General features: G+C 44.8%; 1 long non-coding RNA gene across 1 annotated transcript; it reads left to right on the forward strand.

Moving 5' to 3' along the window:
• Window positions 1-2555: 2555 nt before the first annotated feature.
• Window positions 2556-17276, forward strand: LOC116499347. The gene is made up of 3 exons (XR_004254220.1): window positions 2556-2570; window positions 14507-14512; window positions 17217-17276. It is a non-coding gene; the product is annotated as an uncharacterized LOC116499347 (long non-coding RNA).
• Window positions 17277-19186: the final 1910 nt, after the last annotated feature.

The following is a 19186-nucleotide window of genomic DNA, read 5'->3' on the forward strand; positions in this document are numbered from 1 at the left end:
AATGGGACATAAATCTACCAGATCTACTTGGCTAGTTAACAACAAAGGGTCTGACAACCATGCTAGTCCTGCTGAAACAAAACCCCTACACATGGTGAGAGGAGCTAAAGTCCCTGTAGTGTACGTAGGGAAGTGGATGGGGAAGGCAGTGTGGGTTGCTTCTGCCTCGGGAAAAGGCAAACCCACTTGTGGGATGGTCTTCCCCCAAGGACCGGGGTATACCTGGTGGGTAATGCAAAAGAATGGGGATATCAGGTGCGTGCCTCGAGGAGATTTAACCTTGGGAGAAAACTAATCTGTAAGCTAAGTTATACGTAGTAGGAAGACACTGCAGAATCAACGACAGGTCAGCTTTGCAAGGAACCAGGCAAGTGCATCAACAACTCGAGCTAAGCTGGTGCTGGCATCCAGAAATCCAAGAAATCCAACTCTGCCTGCCTTAAGTGACTGCTCTGGCAGATAAAGACTAAATCATCACCAGTTCTTATGAATGATTTTGAGAAAGACCTATAGAATGAAAAGATGTACCTACCTATCAATCTGTTAAAGGGCAAGGAACAATGGTGATGAGAATACTTATATGCTAAAGTACATTGGACCTGAGAGTGACACAAATGTTATGGAATAAGAGGTGGAGGTTATACTGGGTCTGGCTGGGATGGAGTTAACTTTCCCTGCAACAGCCCAGACAGTGCTGTGCTCTGTGCTTGTAGCTAAAACAGTGTGACAACACAAGTGTGGTGTCTACTGCTGAGCAATACTGGCACAGCATCAGGACTCCCTCTAACCCCCCTGAGAGCCAGCAGGCTAGGGGTAGGCGAAAAGCAAGGAAGGAACATCACCAGGGCAGCTGACCTAAACCAACCAAAGGGATATTCCATACCATCTGATGTCACACTCAGCAATAAAAGGTGCAAAAAGGAAGAAGAGGGGAGGGGTGGGCTCTCGTTGTGAAAACGTCTGTCCTCCAGAACAACGGCTACATGCGTTGAGGCCCTGCTGCAAGGACGTGGTCAAGCATTGCATGTTTGTGGGAAGTAGAGAGTAACTTCTTTCCTCTGCACTTCCACGCAGCTTTTGATTGTTGCTTTTTTTCCTCTTTTCCCCTTTCCATTTTTTCCCTTTAGTTAAAATGTTTAATTAATATTATTTTTTCCTTAGTAATTATTTTCCTTTAATTAATTTATCTTTCTCTCAACCCATGAGTTCTTTCTCTCCTTTTCTTCTTCCCTTCCTCTTCTGAGGAAGGGGAGTGAGATAGTGGTTGTGGAGGAGTTCAGCTACCTTGCAAGGTAAAACAACCACAATGTTATGTTCCAGAGTACAGAGACAGCCAAGCCAGACTTATAGTACCAAATATATATAACTATATATAAATAAACAAAATTAAGAAGAAAAAAACAGTGTTTGAAAACATAGAAGCTATAATTGCAAAACGAAGGTGAATTTGTAGCTCATAGCTGGCAGCTTTGATTTTTTTTTTAAGATGTTTTATTATTTCATAAACCACAGGAAAAGAGGTGTTGTTTTTTTTTTTTTTTCTATTTTCTATGCAAAAGATGTTCTCTGTGTGCTGTCTGCACAGTCTGAAAAGACTCAGCTCCAAAGCATTCCACCAGGTTGACGACCTGCTACAGCACTTAGATATATGCAAGTCGATGGTGCCGGAGGGGATCCACCCGCGGGTAATGAGAGAACTGGTGGAGGAGCTGTACAAGTCACTTTCCATCATTTATTGGCAGTCCTGGGTATTGGGGGAGGTCCCAGTCGACTGGTGGCTAGCAAACATGACGCCCATCTACAAGAAGGGCCAGATGGTAGACCTGGGGAACTATAGGCCTCTTAGTTTGACCTCAGTGCCAGGGAAGCTCATGGAGCAGGTTATCTTGAATGTCATCATGCGGCACTTGCAGGGCAACCAGGTGATCAGGCCCAGTCAGCATGGGTTTATGAAAGGCAGGTCCTGCCTGACGAACCTGATCTCCTTCTATGATAGTGACATGCTGGGTGGATGAAGGAAAGGCTGTGGATGTGGTCTACCTTGACTTCAGTAAGGCTTTTGACACCATTCCCCACAACATTCTCCTTAAGAAACTGGCTGTTCATGGCTTGGACTGGCATATGCTTCGTTGGGTTCAAAACTGGCTGGATAGGTGGGCCCAAAATGTTGTGGTGAATGGAGTCAAATCTAGCTGGAGGCCAGTCACTAGTGGCATCACTCAGGGCTCAGTACTGGGACCAGTCCTCTTTAATATCTTTATCGATGATCTGGATGAGGGGATTGAGTGCACCCTCAGTAAGTTTGCAGATGACACCAAGTTAGGTGCATGTGTTGATCTGCTCGAGGGTAGGAAGGCTCTGCAGGAGGATCTGGAAAGGCTGGGAGATGAGTGGTTGGAAAGCTGCCTGGCAGAGAAGGACCTGGGAGTATTGGTTGATAGTTGGCTGAATATGAGCCAGCAGTGTGCTCAGGTAGCCAAGAAGGCCAACGGCATCCTGGCTTGTATAAGAAGCAGTGTGGCCAGCAGGGCTAGGGAAGTGATTGTCCCCCTGTGCTCAGCTCTGGTGAGGTCGCACCTCAAGTATTGTGTTCAGTTTTGGGCCACTTGCTACAAGAAGGACATCGAGGTGCTTGAGAGAGTCCAGAGAAGAGCAACGAAGCTGGTGAGAGGTCTGGAGAACAAGTCTTACGAGGAGCGGCTGAGGGAGCTGGGATTGTTCAGCCTGGTGAAGAGGAGGCTCAGGGGCAACCTTATTGCTCTCTATAGGTACATTAAAGGAGGCTGTAGCGAGGTGGGGATTGGTCTATTCTCCCATGCGCCTGGTGACAGGACGAGGGGGAATGGGCTAAAAATTGTGCCAGGGGGAGATTTAGGTGGATATTAGGAAGAACTTCTTTACTGAAGGGATTGTTAGGCATTGGAATGGGCTGCCCAGGGAAGTGGTTGAGTCCACCATCCCTGAGGTCTTTAAAAGACGTTTAGATGTAGAGCTTAGTGATATGGTTTAGTGGAGGACTTGTTAGTGTTAGCTCAGAGGTTGGACTAGATAATCTTGGAGGTCTCTTCCAACCTAGATGATTCTGTGTGATTCTGTGATTAAGTCACTGCAGTTCTCTCTCTTCATTAAAATGCTTCACTAATTAACTGACAGCAAATCACAAACTCATGACTGCCTCTCTTACTCAGCTGCGTGTAGCAGAGGCACAAATTCTTCCCAGACTCCTTCCCACCAACATCAATGAGCAACTCTGGGCCAACACACTCCATTGCTATAGCAATAGAGAAAACCAAAGCCTCTAACACAATGAAAGCTTTCAATTTGCAGATGTTATCTCCAGAGTGGCTTCTGTTTGTTTTTTTTTGTTGTTGTTTTGTTTTTTGTTTTTTTTTTTCCCCCAATCACGCAAGCCCAGATTAGAGCCCTGACAATAAAATAAGCATTCCCCAGTCCAGCTGTACTATCCTGATCTCATTCGCATGCCTTCAAGAAAATAGGAACCTGAACAGTACTCTCCTGGGTACGTCAGAGTCTAGGTAGTTTGGTGTTAGTGTTGGTGTTAGTGCCCATCGCCAGCAACAAGGACTTCCTTCCAAAGCCACTAACATGGTGGAGGATATAATATAAGGAGAGGAAGCATCTAGAGGAGTAAAAAAAATTAAATAATAATAATAAAAAATTAGTACTCTGCATGCCCAATCATCCTTGCACTTTCTTGCTGATGATCTTGAAGAAGAACATGGAAACTGGCTTTCTCCCTCTTGAAAAACACATGCCAGAACAGGAGGCTGGGTTGAACAGATCCCTGTGATTTGCCCATTCAGTGGTCTTCTACTCACCTAGGGTTTCAGGGTTGTCTTTTCCTCATGTTGTTTCCTTGAGACCCTATAGTTTCATGGATATGATGCATAGCCTTTCAGGCTGTAACTACAGAACAAATTCCTTTATGTTCTTGTATGCGCAGCTCAGCTTTATCACTCTCTCACACCAGAAGTCTCCTAGGCTTAGCCATTTCTACTCCTTCAAACCTGAAGCAGAAATGCCACTCTGATACAGGCTTCTTGCGTCTTATCCACCTTCTGGAGCTGAGTCTCATGCCTTGGATATGATGATGATAACTCATCTGCAATGATGGACAGTAAGAAAAAAAAACAAAAAACACAACAACAAACAACAACAACAACAAAAACAAACAAACAAAAATAATAAAAAAAAAAAAAACAGAGCTGAACTATATATCAAACCTTATAGAGCTCTAGAGCAAAAGCTGAAACACACAATGCCTGAAATCAACTCATCACCAACAATTCTCACCCAAAATTATGCATTTTATGTGGAATTCAAATGCTTTTATACTCCATTGCCATCACAATATGTTCGTTAAGGGAAAAAAAAAAAATCACCTCGCAGTACAAAGTCTTTCTACGCTTTAAGCCAACACTAGATCCTTTAGTGTACCTTAGAGGAGCATCTGAAGCAACCAGAAACAAATATGATAATGGGAAGGAAAAGCAGTCCCTGTACTAAGTTGTTCTAAAGACTAAAAAGCCAAACATCAATCTGAGCAGCACTGAAAGCACTGTAATGTTCTGCAGCTGCAGCATTAATCACCCTGCTCAAACTACACCGTGGAGAGAAAAGCCAACATCTCAAGGTAGAAAATAATCCTGGCCATATGCAGGACCAATTTTGGTTTGATGCCATTGTGCCAAACTTGCAGTTTGTCTCATACCTCTGGTTAAAAACCAGCACAAAGCCAGGTGATACCAGTTCCCAACAGCTACTACTTGCACGAAGCACTAGCAGGATACATTTGTTGGATATCCCAGGGAGAGAAAATATTTACAATCATGTGACATAACATATGGATTTGTGGGAACATAAAAAATAAAAAATATATCAGGGTAAATAAGAGAATCTCTCTGTTGGCCAAGTAAACTGATTTATTACACTTCCAAAATGTTGCTTTGCTGGTAGTCCATAAACCAAAACCTACAACTCAGAGACAGCAGAGCAGTAAAGATGTGCAGTAAAGGATCACCTCACTTCTCAGTGTCCTTCAACTCCTATCTAGTGTAGGTCGCTTCCGTTTTGAAGCCCTAACAAGTAAAAGGAGGGCCCTGAGGAGCCACTGTAAGGTACATTTATGTATACTGTAGCCCTAAGTAAACAACTGCTTTGTGTTTACAACCATACATACTTGGGAGATGATTAAAGAAAGCAGAAAGCACACAAATTCAGTCCTCTGACACCCAGACATTGAATAGGGGTTAACAACCAACTCCAATTTCTCTATGGCAAATATATAGATTTTTTTAATCCTTTGGTTGTTGCTTCCTTAGATGTGTCAGTCACACTACATGTTATTTTAAAGTCAAGCATGCAGAAAGAAGAATTGAATAACTTATTGCCAAAAATAGTCACTTTCCCTTTGAAAGTCACCTTCCTGCTTCCTCTGCATTGCACAGGCTTCATGGAGGAAAAGCCTCTCAAATTGTACAGATTTGCTATTTAAAAGCCATTTTGCATACAACAACAGGTTTCATTTAGCTGCTTGCTAAATCCCCAAAGGGCACCAGTTCCTATTTTGGACTGAAGTTCATGCAGGAGAGAAGCACACATTCTCTGAACACCTTCTGCAGAGTCATTTAGGTGGGCTCACACACATGCTGTGGAGCGTCTTTGTCAGGGGATAACATACAAATGAAATAACCAAGACCACCCCCCCTCCCCCCCCGCCCCCCCCACACACACTATTTATCCTACTGGCAATAGTTCTTTCACCCTGAAACCTCTGCAACTTCCATACCTAATGGAAAAGGTGGGACTGCAAGAGCTCAGGCCACCTTCCATGCCTTACAGCTCTTGAATTTCCCCCAAGCCTGAATTTTAACTCTGAGAAACTAAACTGCATTTCACTTCTTGAAGACTTTTTTTTTTTTTTTTCCTCTCAAATCTCCAAACAACTGTGCCTACTGCTTTAGCAATAGCTTCACCACTCTATCCTTGTAGTGGTTGGTGGTGTGGGATCAACATGTACAGACCTCACACAGCGGAACTCAGAGCAGCTGGGAAAATACAGACTGAGTAATTTGCAGGTAGAGCTTGAGAAACATTTGCAATGCAAGACAGCAGCGCCAAGTGCCAAGCAAGTAGCTCAAGTGGCCTTTCCACCAGTGCTCCCCATTGCGACCTAGTACAAATCATTGGTACCTGTAGCAAGAGCTACTTTCTGTTTGGGCTTTTGTTAGTAAAAGCACTGATGGCTTAAAAATCCCTAGTGCTTACGTAAGCCAAGAGACATCAGATTCTGATAAGCCTCTGGACAAACACACTGAACATATGCTTTGCCATATTGACCCATATTGAATCCCCAAGAAGAAAAATTGGTTCTAGATAGAGAAATACTGTTCAGCATCAAATAGTGAAGTTTTATCTATTGAGAAATGCAATCAGTTCCTAGAACCAGTATTAAATGTCATTAATGGCCAGACAGATGCAAGCTCTGGCTACTAAGATAGATTGGAGTGGCAAGTCATCTATCTCAGTGCTAATCAAGCCCTACTGGGTAAAGCACAGCTGCTGAGTTCAGCACTGCACAACTATATCTTCCTTCCCTAATTCTGAACAAGTGCTAGTTCAGATGGTCTGGCAGTCCTTTCCCTTTGCCATAATATTTTACGCTAAACGCACTTTCTCCAGCACCAGTCTCAACATTAACTCACTGCATGAATGACTCGCCTCTGCTGCAGGAAAACCAGCATCCACTTGGAGGAACTCCATTTAAACAACAACAACAATAATAATAAAAAACAATAACACAAAAGCAATCATATATAAGTAAATGAAATAAAGACTGTTTTACCAAGGACAGGGCATCTCTGCTGGCCCAAAACCCCAGCACAGCTCAGAGGGATCCAAAATAACAATGCAATACACACCACATGTGCTTCCTCAGGAGTCAAAATTAAGTGCAAAGCAAACTGATGACCACATCTGTGTACAGATCAACCCCTACCCCTCCCTCCAGCCCCTTCCGCCACTCCTTTGATCCTTAACCATCCCAGTGGCCTTTTCCCATGTTCAAAAACCAGGAAAATAATTAAGGTCTTGTCTGTCTCTTGCCTTTAGGAGCTTTATCTGTCCTGACAGCTGTTGGAGCCACTCATGGTACAATTATCCAATCAAGTCCTTCCTCCAGCAACATGTGGTGAGGGAGAGGAGGCAAATCCCTCACATTCTGGGGTGGGTGGCACCAGAAAATACAGTGGGTTCCTTTTGCCATCATCCTACCCTGAAACAGCAGCACACAAGCCACCTTGTGCTTTCCTCCATAGTATTTTGGTACAGAGCCAAATACAAGTCATGTGCAAGCCAGAAAGGTCCCAGAGCACAAGGGTTTTGCAAGTTTGCAGATTAAAACCATTTTTATTCCATCTGTGCTGTCCGCAAGCTTCCTCCAGAGACACAGTCTCTTCCCTTGGACCCATCATCATCCTAGAAGAAACATGGCTGAAAATACAAACTCACCCACAGGTATCTTTGCTGTTCCCAGTTCTGGGGTCAGGATCTTCAAGGCCAGCATCTCTGCATGCTTTTCTGCCCTTCAGAGAAGCAAATTTCTTTTAAGAGCAAGGATATTAAAGCACAGTCTTCCAGGAAATATTGAGGCATGTCTGACAAGACCCAGCACATTCAAACTTGGCAATTTCTCAGATGCCTCAGGAAATGCTTTAAGGAGGGAATCCCAAGCTCTAGCTGAACCAGTCAACTATTTATAACCACATTTTCTGGCATCCCCAAAAGCAACCATGCTGCAGAAAACCTTAACTAACCTAAGAGTTCTGTTTTTTCTTCTTTTTTTTTTTTTTTTTTTCTTTTTAATGGGAACCCAGCATTGGCATGCTTCACTCAGGAGATTGGCCAGCTGCAAGCAAATCTCATCCAGCTGAAGTTCCAGAATGTTTCTACTCATCTCAAACAATGGTTGCTACTAAACCACGTGGTGCAATTGCTAAACTTTTAGGAATGGAAGTGCAAAGTGTTTGGGAAGATTTGCATGGGGCCAGGATGCTGAAATCTCCCACATTACCCCTGAACTTCCCTCGCAGCAAGGCAAGGAGACTCTGCAGCCTCCCACATAGCTCCTTGTCATTGCCCTTCTGTCCCCATCACCAAGCCAAGTTGAGGCACATCCTCTAACAGGCTTTTAATTGCTCTGAAACATACTCCATCTTTGGGCATTTGCTTGCAAACATGCAAGTCAGGACCAAAAAAACAGGAGGAGTAAAGAAGAGAGGCAACTTGAGCAAGATGTATTTGGGTTTAAATTGCTTAGAGCAAATCATCCAATTTAGCTGACTTCATTTCATTTGCGCACAGCCTTGCAAGCAGGACTGTTTGCGTTACGTATAATCTCCGCTCTTCATTTAGAGCACTTTTGGCAGACATTGCTGGGTGGAAATAAAGCCATCATTAATAAATAAAAGGCCAACACTTGGAAATGCATGGCACTCCTGCCATAACAAAGAGTTATGTTGAGAGGAAAAGCAGCAGAAGTGTATGGCTATTTCTTTGTGTGCTGCTCGCAAAGCACTGAAGAAGACAAAAACAAACCAGAAAGCATTTTGCTCCTGTTAGTGCTTAAAGGCAGGAGTTTGCAAGGTGCAGTAACTTCCTGGTAAAAATGCCATCATTAGAGAGGATGAGCTTGCACCACATTCCATTTTTGAACCCTTTTAAGTCTTCTTTCTGGGTCTCATTCAGGTCTGTTGCTGCTCTTCTGCCTCTGTGGTGGTTCAAAACAGCTGCCAAGTGACCCTGCCAGTATGTTTCTGAGAAACTCGGAGGAGCTTTGTTAAAATTGCAACAATCCTCCCCAGATTCCACAGATCACTTTCGCCATCACTTGCTTTCCAGCATTCCCTGAGCACTTGGTACAGGGTACATCAATAAATTCATCCTCAGCCTTGGATTTTATTGCCAAGATGACATGGCTTAATATTTCTTTTTAAGAAAAAAAAAAGAAAAAAGAAAAAAGAAAAAAGAAAAAAGAAAAAAGAAAAAAGAAAAAAGAAAAAAGAAAAAAAGAAAAAAGAAAAAAGAAAAAAGAAAAAGAAATACTTCTCAATTACTCCTTCTCTTTAGTCTCCAGTGCTGCTGTACACTAGCACAGAAGTTGTGACCAACAATGCTTCAAGCTTTTCAAAAGGGCATGACACTTTCCTATCAGATACACCCTCATGAAATAAAAATGGAGATTAAAAGATTCTCAGTAGCGGAGAATCAGCTACATCCACCTCAAGCAAGAGTAACTGAACCTTAATACCACTGCATCTTGCAGATTTGATTAAGAGCTTGCTTTCAGGAATAGGTGCTCCATCCCCCTCCCCTACACCCCCCAAAGCTTATCAAATCCATAAGCATGACAACAGCTAAAAAGATAACGGGTCTTAAAGTTCCCACTGCTAAGAAACCCATGGCTTGCAGGAGGAGAAACAGGGGAGAAAAAGAAGGGTAACATTTTAGATAAAAATACAACTGTAAAAATACATTTAATATTCTTTTGTTTGTTTTACCAGCTCTTTCTCTTCTCACCCAAGCCAAAGTAAATATTTTTCAAGTCTTCTGGCTAATTTGCCAAAGAAAATGTTGTCCCAGAAGGCTGACTCACCTAACTGACTCCATTTTAACTGGAATTTGTTCCTCAGTGGGCTCAGTGCCTGAGGGATTAACCCAGCCCAGGATGGCTTCAGCAAGCACTGCTCTGCTGCTGAACTAGGTGCCAAACTCAACAAAGCCAGGTGACAAACTCAAAAAAAGGCTGGCTTGTATGTTCTAAACCCTTGAAATACTGCAAGTTTGGCATGGTCAGATCTTGCTGTTCATGAACAGAGAAGGACTGGAGGGCGATGTAGTGGCTGGGAGCTGTCTTGGGCAGAGAGACCATGAAATGTTAGAGTTCTCTACTCTTGGTGAAGTCAGGAGGGAGGTCAGTAAAAACTGCTCCCCTGTACTTCCAGAGGGCAGACTTTGAATTGTTCAGGACACTGGTAGGGAGGGTCCCTTGGGAGTTCAGTCCTCAAAGGCAGAGGGGTCCAGGAAGGCTGAACACTCCTCGAGAAGGAAATCTTCAAAGTGCAGGAGCAGGCTGTCCCTTGTAAGGTCACCTGTAAGGTGACGTAGCAGGGAAGAAGACCGGCTTTGGCTAAACAGGAAACTTTTTGCTGAGTGTCCAGGAGAAAAAGGGAATTTTATGTCTGTTGGGAAGAAGGGGCAGGCAACTTGGGGAGGGTACAAGGAAGCTGCCAGCATATGCGGATAAAAAGTCAGGAAGGCCAAAGCTCAGCACGAGCTCAGCCTGGCCACAATGGTAAAGGATAGCAAAAAATGTTTTACAAATATATTAACAGTAAGAGGAGGGTAAAGGAGACTCTTCATCCTTTACTTGGTTGCAGGGGGAGAACATGACTATTGAGGATAAGGAAAAGGCTGAGTGTCTCAATGCCTTCTTACACTGGTCTTTTTCTAAGACCGCTTATCCTTGGGGTACTCAGCCTCCTGACCCAGAAGTCTGGGATGGGGAGCAGAGGAAACCCTCCATAATTCATGTGGAAACAGTTAGAGACCTGCTGCTCCGCCTGGACTGTCACAAGTCCATGGGGCCAGATGGGATCCACGTAAGGGGAGCTGAGGGAGCTGGCGGATGTAGTTGTCGAGCCGCTTTTCATCATCAATCAGTGGTTATGGTCATCCGCAGAGATCACAGATGACTGGAGACTGGCTAACATGATGTCCATCTATAAGATGGGTTGTAAGGAGAATATGTGGAACTATAGGCCTGTCAGCCTGACCTTGGTGCCAGGAAAAGTGATGGAACAGGTCATCTTGACCACATGGCATGTGCCAGAAAACCAGGGGATCAGGCCCAGTCAGCGTGGGGTTCATAAAAGGCAAGTCCTGCCTGACCAACCTCATCTCCTTCTGTGACCTGCCTGGTGGATGAGGAAGGCTTATTGACATAGTCTACCTAGACTTCAGCAAGGCCTTTGACACAGTCTCCCACAGTATTCTCCTGGAGAAACTGACAACCCATATGCCTTGGACAGGTACACTCTTGCTGGTTAAAAACTGGCTGAACATCTGGGCCCAGAGAGTGGTGGTGAATGAAGTCCACTTGGTGACCAGTCATAAGTGATGTTCCCCAGGGGTCAGTGTTGGGGCCCATCCTCTTTAATATCTTTATTGATGGTTTGGACAAGGGAATTGAATGCACCCTCAGTAATTTTGCAGATGACACCAAGTTGGGGGTTAGTGTCGATCTGCCGGAGAATAGGGTGGCCCTGCAGAGGGACCTGGACAGGATGGGTCGATGGGCTGAGGCCAATGGGATGAGATTCAACATGGCTAAGTACCAGGTCCATGCACTTTGGCCACAACAACCCCAAGCAGTGGTACAGACTTGGGGCAGAGTGGCTGGAAGCTGTGCAGTGGAAAAGGATCAACAGCCCCAGTTGGTCGATGCTCACCTGAACGTGAGCTGGCAGTGTGCCCAGGTGGCCAAGAAGGCCAACGGCATCAGCCAGCAGGACGAGGGAGGTGATCGTCCCCCTGTACTCTGCTCTGGTGGAGGCCACACCTCGAGTGCTATGTTCAGTTTTGGGCTCCTCACTACAGGGAAGGACAATCGAGGCCCTGGAGCTTGTCCGGAGAAGGGCCTACGAAGCTGGTGAAGGGCCTGGAACACAAGTCCTGTGAGGAGAAGCTGAGGGAAGTGGGGTTGTTTAGTCTGGAGAAGAGGAGGTTCAGGGACACCTCATTGCTGCCTGCAGCTACCTGAAAGGAAGCTGTGGGGAGCTGGGGTTGGCCTCTTGTTGCAGATAACTACTGATAAGAGAAGAGGGAATGGCCTCAAGTTGCATCAGGGGAGGTTCAGGTTGGAAATGAGGAGACATTTCTTCTCAGAAAGAGCATCAGGGCATTGGAACGGGTTGCCCAGGGAATTGATGGAGTCACTGTCCCTGGGGGTATTCAGAAAAAACTTGGACGTGTGCTTAGGAACATGGTTTAGTGGTGATATTGGTGTTAGAGGGATGCTTGGACCAGATGATCTGGGAGGTCTTTTCCAATCTTGATGATTCTATGATGATTCTATAGCATAAACACTAAAAAGCATTTCTCTGCAGGCAACAGCAACGACAGTAGAAGCCTTCAGCATTTTGCTCAATCCATTCTGCCCATTGCTCAAGCTCAGTCCATGACCTTTTCCATACCAAATCCTACTTACTCGTGGTGCAATTATTTGGTCAGTGTATGAAGCTTCATGCTTGGAAAGCATTTTTCTCTGGTTCTCAGCATAAATCTTAATTAATTGTGACAGGCAGCACAGATACAACAGAACACACATTTCTGGACACCAGAAGCAAGCAGCTGTTGAAGAATCATCATCAGAGCTGTTCCCTCCAGCTACTGAGCACTGCTTTATACCTTTAATTAAATAGTGGTAAACACTGATACGAGCTATATAGTTTTTTCCTTAATTCATTTACTGCACTAGCCCTTTCCACCTTTGAAGCATCATCTCCATTTCCTTCTTTCTTCCAGGAAGTGATTTTGGAAAATAAACGAAACAAAACCATAATTTGATTTCCAATAGCAAAAGTCTACTTGTCTTGAGCAGGAAAATCATTCCTGCCCTGTAGTGGCTCCTCACTTTTCATATTGCCATTCAAGTGCTAATACCTCTCTCCCCATCTGCTGCTATTAGGAATTATTCTTTTTTCCATCTTTCAATGACTGAAGAGCTGTAACACTAGCGTTTTCATACCCAAACCTCTCACCTCTCATTTGATTTGGCCAACACATCTCTAGATCCGTTTATAAAAATTTTAACCAAATTTGAGGCTAGCGCTCTTTATAGTCATCAACATGAATTGTATTTTGGGAAGGGGCACAGGAAAGAAGAGAACAACTGCAGCTGAAATAGATTAACTACCTTTCTGAAAGCAGCAGGATGGCAGGGGATAGTTTAGTGTATGCTAATCACTTTGGGTAAATTTTCTTTATGGAAAAGTTTCTATCCACTTCACGCTCAGTTTGATAGAAAGGCTTTCCCATGCATCGCTACCAGTCCAATCCAAACTCATGATAGCACAGAGCTTAACCCCCAACCCTGCCAGCTGCTGCATCTGTCTTTAGACCAAGAATGTTGCAGGTTTGTGTGGTTGTTTTACCTTGCTAGGCAGCACCACCACAACCACTATCTCTTCTGAGGAAAGGGAGTGAGGAGGGGAAGAAGAAAAGGAAAGAAAGAACTCATGGGTTGAGAGAAAGATAAATTAATTAAAGGAAAAATAATTACTAAGGAAAAATATTATTAATTAAACAATTTAAACTAAGGGAAAAAATGGAAAGGGGAAAAGAGGAAAAAAAAAGCAACAATCAAAAGCTGCGTGGAAGTGCAGAGGAAAGAAGTTACTCTCTACTTCCCACAAACATGCAATGCTTGACCACGTCCTTGCAGCAGGGCCTCAACGCATGTAGCCGTTGTTCTGGAGGACAGACGTTTTCACAACGAGAGCCCACCCCTCCCCTCTTCTTCCTTTTTGCACCTTTTATTGCTGAGTGTGACATCAGATGGTATGGAATATCCCTTTGGTTGGTTTAGGTCAGCTGCCCTGGTGATGTTCCTTCCTTGCTTTTCGCCTACCCCTAGCCTGCTGGCTCTCAGGGGGGTTAGAGGGAGTCCTGATGCTGTGCCAGTATTGCTCAGCAGTAGACACCACACTTGTGTTGTCACACTGTTTTAGCTACAAGCACAGAGCACAGCACTGTCTGGGCTGTTGCAGGGAAAGTTAACTCCATCCCAGCCAGACCCAGTATAACCTCCACCTCTTATTCCATAACATTTGTGTCACTCTCAGGTCCAATGTACTTTAGCATATAAGTATTCTCATCACCATTGTTCCTTGCCCTTTAACAGATTGATAGGTAGGTACATCTTTTCATTCTATAGGTCTTTCTCAAAATCATTCATAAGAACTGGTGATGATTTAGTCTTTATCTGCCAGAGCAGTCACTTAAGGCAGGCAGAGTTGGATTTCTTGGATTTCTGGATGCCAGCACCCAGCTTAGCTCGAGTTGTTGATGCACTTGCCTGGTTCCTTGCAAAGCTGACCTGTCGTTGATCCTGCAGTGTCTTCCTACTACGTATAACTTAGCTTACAGATTAGTTTTCTCCAAGGTTAAATCTCCTCGAGGCACGCACCTGATATCCCCATTCTTTGCATTACCCACCAGGTATACCCCGGTCCTTGGGGGAAGACCATCCCACAAGTGGGTTTGCCTTTTCCCGAGGCAGAAGCAAACCCACACTGCCTTCCCCATCCACTTCCCTACGTACACTACAGGGACTTTAGCTCCTCTCACCATGTGTAGGGGTTTTGTTCAGCAGGACTAGCATGGTTGTCAGACCCTTTGTTGTTAACTAGCCAAGTAGATCTGGTAGATTTATGTCCCATTGTTTCCATGTCCCAGCACCCAATGCTTGTAACATGGCCTTTAACAGTCCATTGTTACCTCTCAGCCTTCCCAGAGGCTTTGTGGGGGGTAAGGGATGTGATACACCCACTCAGTGCCATGCCTCTTGGCCCAGAAAGTGACAAGATTGTTTCGGAAAAGACTCCCATTGTCGGACTCAATTCTCTCTGGTGTTCCATGATGTCACAGCACTTGCCTTTCCAGGCCCAAGAATAGTGTTTTGGGCGGTGGGCATGGTGTATGGGATGTGTTTCCTCCAGCCACTCAGTAGTTGCTTCTCCCATAATATGTACCATTTGCCTTGGCAGGTTTGTGGGAGTGGTCCGATATAGTCAATTTGCCAGGCCTCACCATATCGAAACCCTATCCACCTCCCCCTGTTCCAGGGAGATTTTAAACCCTCATGACTCTCTGATCAGAGCACAGTTTCACGCTCATGGGTAACCTGTGTGATGCCTCAATGGTCAAGTCCACCCCTCGATCACAAACCCATCTGTACGGGACATCCCTCCCCAGATGTCCTGATGTTTCATGGGCCCATTGAGCTACAAACAAGCTCACCCTTATGTTCCCAGTCCAGGTCCACCTGAGTCACTTCAATTTTTGAAGCTCAGCTACAGGGTAACAGCCAGATACGTTTACCTCTTCGCTGACAGTTGCTTTGTTCTATTGCTGCAGCCACCCTGCAGAGCATTTGCCACCATCCACGAGTCAGTGTAGAGGTAGAATAATGGCCTCATATGCTGTATCTCCTTTTCAGTTGGGGTGCAATGGGCTTATGGTCCTCAATAGCCCTGTAGCCCCAGCTCCAGAACCCCAGAGGTCGACCTCAAGTTGTTTTTTTTTTTTTTTTTTTTCCCCTCTGGCCAAAAAAAAAAAAAAAAAAAAAAAAGGAGAAAGCGTGTTTTGTACTGCTGATCTGGTATGGACCTGCAGCAGCCCAGTGCAGTTTGCTAAAATCTTCAGTGCTCTTTGCACATCAGAAGCACCAGGCTCCATTAAAAGGAACAAGAGGGGAAAAATTATTTTGGGAAAGCGTACTCCGTATTTTCCTGCAGAATAGTAACAGATAATAATACACCTGGGTGCCAAAATACTCCTTGGGCAATTAGAGGCTCCACAATACAAACACACCCAAAGCTCTGAGCCTCCTTGAGCACCAGTGTCTGAAGATGCTTAGCCTTTCTAAAAATCCCCTTTTTAGCAACTCTGTACAGAAAACACACTTTATCTGCTGGAAGATTGTTTTCCAGCAGCTTTAATATTTCCACTACAAAATAACAGAGATAAATCCCAGCCAGGCGAGTGAGCTTGAAACAAAATACATGTGCAGAAGAGATCTGCCAAGGAAGAGGACTTTTTCCAGTTGTTTTGGGGTAGAACAATACCAGACAATTAAATCACAAGAAGCCCAGCCTTTAAAAAAACAGTCAGTGGTTTATATACTAAAAAGACCATGAGAAAGAGCAGTATTCCTCAGCTAAAAGCATCTCGTGCAGCTTTTATTAGCACAGCTCACTCTCTGGCCCCTGGGGTTGGAAGACTGAAGTTTTGAATGGAAATAGCCTTCTGCAAAGAAGCATCTCTCAAGTGCTCTGGCAAAAGCCAATTTGAATCTCACTTAATATTGTATCCTTGCAAATAGAATGAATTAAGTGGTTCTGGGAACTGAAAATAGTTTAATTAGCTACTGTTTGGTTTAGGGCCAGATCGTTAATTCATTGACAGCTAGGGAGAGCAGCTAGCAAAGCAGATTTCACTGGAAGCAGATTTTCACTGGATCTTCTGTAACCACAGATATCACGAAGACAGCACCATTGCAGTTACCAAGAGGCATTTGCAGACCAAACTCCTCTGCATCCGCCGTCTAGATTGGGCTTGCCAAGGCCCACCAGCCCCAGCGACATTAATAAACTATTAATAAACTTTACAACCCTACAGTTAAAATCACCCAGTTTACAAGATCAATCAAAGCCAAACTAGCAGCAAGCCACAAGACTTGCATTAAACTCTTTCCATTCAGTATTGCAAGCATGTGTTCTCAATTTACCTTCCTGTACACCTCCACACCCTACCACCTACTTCAAAGCTTCACAGGCAGGTTTGCTGCAAAAACAAAGCACTTTGGGCTGCCAGTGGGCCACTGCATAAAGTCCCCAACCCAGGAGCAACCTTCAGGCATTATGACATGCTGGCAGGTAGCTTGATGGCAAAGCAGCAAAGAGTGAAAAGTCCAATGGGGTATTATGGTTTCCCCTCACTCCTCTGCTAGGTATCATGAGTGTGCTCAAACAGGGACCCAGTGCAGTGGGGAACTGCTGTTTTTGAAGATGCTCAAAGCCACTAAGACAGAGACCTGACCATCCAACAGCCCAGCTTCAGGACCTTCAGGGACTTTCCCACCCAAACAGTTAGCAATCATCCTAGGGAACAACTGGAAATGGCTTCCCTGGAGCTGTTTTTACATAATTCACATTGTTCATCCACTTAATGATGCATGTCTGAGCAGGTCCTCCAAGGCCCTTCCAGTTGTTCTCCCATGGAAAAGGAGGAGCACTTCTTGGGTAGCAAACCTGGAGGAACTATCTCCATTCTGCATTTGAGCTTGGCCTCAGGAAAGAAACCTAGGTCCAGGGGGAGGAAGAAGGTGAGAAAACGCAGGGTTTTGAACCATCCAGTGTGGAGGAATGGTTAAGTGAAGTAGGTCATGTGAATGTTGAGCAACTAGGAGGTCGCGAGTTAACAAAGTATTGAACGCAGCTCATATGAGTCTGAGAAAGTACGTAAATGAGTCTGAGAAAGTACGTAAATGAGTCTGAGAAAGCACGTAAGATCTGGGAGGTTTCAGGTACAAGAACATGATATCTGTTGGTGGTCTGGGAAAGTACTAACTGTGTTATTTCGGTTGATGGGAGTGAGAAACTAGCTGATAAAATAAAGAAATGCACTAACCAATCATGAGCTTAGCTTTTGCAATATGTATGAGCTAATTATATTGAATTAGATAAAAGACGACTGAGCTATCCAATAAATCGAAGTTCACTGATCACTCATATTGAGCGTCTGTGTCTTCCTTCCGTCGACAACAAATGTCCTCGCAACAATCCAGAAAGCCTACAGTTACCAGCTTTTGAATGCAAAACAGAACAACCAGGATCCAATGCCATGGGAAAACACCCAAGAGAAGACAATTACAAAGAGCCCATAGACAGCACAGCAAGCAGGCAATGAGTTTGGTTTCATCTATCATTGGCCACCCATGACTCCCTACCTGCCCTGATTCACAGCCATGGTGGCTGGTCTCTTCTAAAGCCCAAAACCCCACGTTCAAGATCCACATGGGTTGTGACTATCACTGCAGTCTATTTCCCAAGGGAGGAGAGGCAAAGCCAGATGTTTTGAATGCAACATGACAGAGGTGGGAAAAACAAAACAAAACATACAAACCTACCAGTTCCCAGAAGATTTTGGGGGAAGAAAGAAGAGAAAATGCATCTCCCCCAGGGTTGAAGCATACCTTCAGGGCAGGTCCACTCTGGGGCACCCACAGCCAGGGTTTGCATGCTTTGCTTATCAGCATCCACCCCTTGCAAGGTGAGGAGGAGCGTTGCTAGGACACCTGTACCAGGCTTCAGCAATTTCAGGCTGATGATGTATAAGAGAGCTGCAGGAGGCTCTGAGAAGGAGAGGCAGAAATTAAGAAGTAAGGTGCTGGGGAGAGGTGCAACCTGCCTGGAGGAGCCCAGCACCCGGGGCCATACAAATGCTGGTTCAACTTCTTTCCACAGGGAATTGCCTTTTCGGTTTGGGACAAAAGACCCAGAAGCAGGCTGGCCAGATTTTGCATACTGAGGCATCTGCAAAAGCAGCACCAGCTCCACCTTCCTCATACTGCAAACTGCACACAGACTATTTTTGATCCCACTTTTCCCTTGAACAATGTCGCCAGCAAACAGAGAAGGGTGAGGGGCAAGCCTTCTGTCCTCTACTCCCCCTCTGGATTTCTCTCCATAACTCATTATAGAATCACAGAATTTCTAGGTTGGAAGAGACCTCAAGATCATCGAGTCCAACCTCTGAGCTAACACTAACAAGTCCTCCACTAAACCATATCCCTAAGCTCTACATCTAAAAGTCTTTTAAAGACTTCCAGGGATGGTGACTCCACCACTTCCCTGGGCAGCCTGTTCCAGTGTCTAACAACCCTTTCGGTAAAGAAGTTCTTCCTAATATCCAACCTAAAACTCCCCTGGCACAACTTTAGCCCATTCCCCCTCGTCCTGTCACCAGGCACGTGGGAGAACAGACCAACCCCCACCTTGCTACAGCCTCCTTTAAGGTACCTGTAGAGAGCAATAAGGTCACCCCTGAGCCTCCTTTTCTCCAGGGAGAAAATTAATGCAGTGAGATAATATTACAGCTTTCATAGCAAATTGTCCCTCCAAAATGAGCCAGCTCATTTGATGCAAGGCTGGTAGGAATTAGCCCCAGGCATGGGTAAATGCTTCATACCCTGAATCCTGCCTGGAGTCAAAGTCCTGCAGTCCCACACTACTGCTGCCAGCTCCAAAGTTCAAAGCCGAGACATTTTGTCTGGGACAGGGGAAAAGGCTTTTGAACTTCCACAAAGATTTTTCAAAGAACACAA

The sequence above is a fragment of the Aythya fuligula genome, chromosome 27, assembly GCF_009819795.1.
Source record: "Aythya fuligula isolate bAytFul2 chromosome 27, bAytFul2.pri, whole genome shotgun sequence".
Classification (NCBI taxonomy): Eukaryota; Metazoa; Chordata; class Aves; order Anseriformes; family Anatidae; genus Aythya; species Aythya fuligula.